Genomic DNA, 1,220 nt, shown 5'->3' with positions numbered 1-1,220 from the left:
ATGTGAAAAAATTCAAAAAATGTAAAAATGGAACAAAATTTGAAAGGTAAAATTTAGCATAAATAAATGTCAAATTTTACATTTATCTTTAATATATCTCGTACATGTAGATTGTTGCGGAAACAGTCTGGTTCATCAATAAGATGAAGGTTTTAGTAGATTACAAGCTTCAGACCCAATGATGTTAAGAACCTGGTGAAAAAGTTATAAAGTATTAGGTTGTACTTTGGAATTATACAGAATTGGAAAAAGGATTCTTTTTAAGCTTTATTATTATAACTTTATTAATATATAATTAATATAACATTATCAGCACAGTAACATTCATCACTATACATAGTTACAAATTTTTTTCTCATAAGAACTTTCAAGATCCACTCTTCTAGCTACTTTCAAATATGCAATACAGTATCATTCATTATAGTCATCATGCTGTAATTGGATCCCCATGACTTATTTATTCATTTTATAACTGGAAACTTGTACCTTTTGACCCCCTTCACCCATTTTGCCTACCCCCATCCCCCACCTCAGGCAACTATCAGTCTGTTTTTATATACATGAACTCAGTTTTCTTTGTTTTATTTTGTTTTGGATTCCCTGTAAAAGTGAGATCATATGGTATTTATCTTCTTTGTCCAAGTTATTTCATTTAGCATAATGCCCTCAAGTTCTATCCATGTTCTTCCAAATAGCAAGATTATCCAAATAGAAAGATATCATATTTTCTTTATCCATTTATTCATTGATGGACATTTAGTATGTTTCTATGTCTTGGCTATAGTAAATAATGTGGCAATAAACATATGGGTGCATATATGTTTTCAAATTAGTGTTTTCACTTTTTTCAGATAAATACCCAGAAGTGGAATTGCTGGATCATATAGTAGTTGTATTTTTAATTTTTGAGAAACCTCCATACTATTTTCTATAGCAGCTGCAACAATTTACATTCTTACCTACAGAGCACAAGGATTCTCTTTTCTCCACATTCTTACCAGCATTTATCTCTTGTCCTTTTGATGATAGCCATTCTAACAGGTGTGAGGCAATATCTCAATGTGCTTGTGATTTGCATTTCCCTGACAATGAATGATGTAGAGCATCTTTTCGTATACCTGTTGGCCATTTGTATGCCTTCTTTGGAAAAATGACTACCCAGATTCACCGCCTATTTTTTTTTTCTTTTTTTTCTTTTTTTTGCTATTGAGTTGTATGAG

Source organism: Pteropus vampyrus, unplaced genomic scaffold (genome assembly GCF_000151845.1).
Source record: "Pteropus vampyrus isolate Shadow unplaced genomic scaffold, Pvam_2.0 Scaffold4, whole genome shotgun sequence".
NCBI lineage: Eukaryota > Metazoa > Chordata > Mammalia > Chiroptera > Pteropodidae > Pteropus > Pteropus vampyrus.
Note: the sequence above shows the minus strand (reverse complement) of the source record.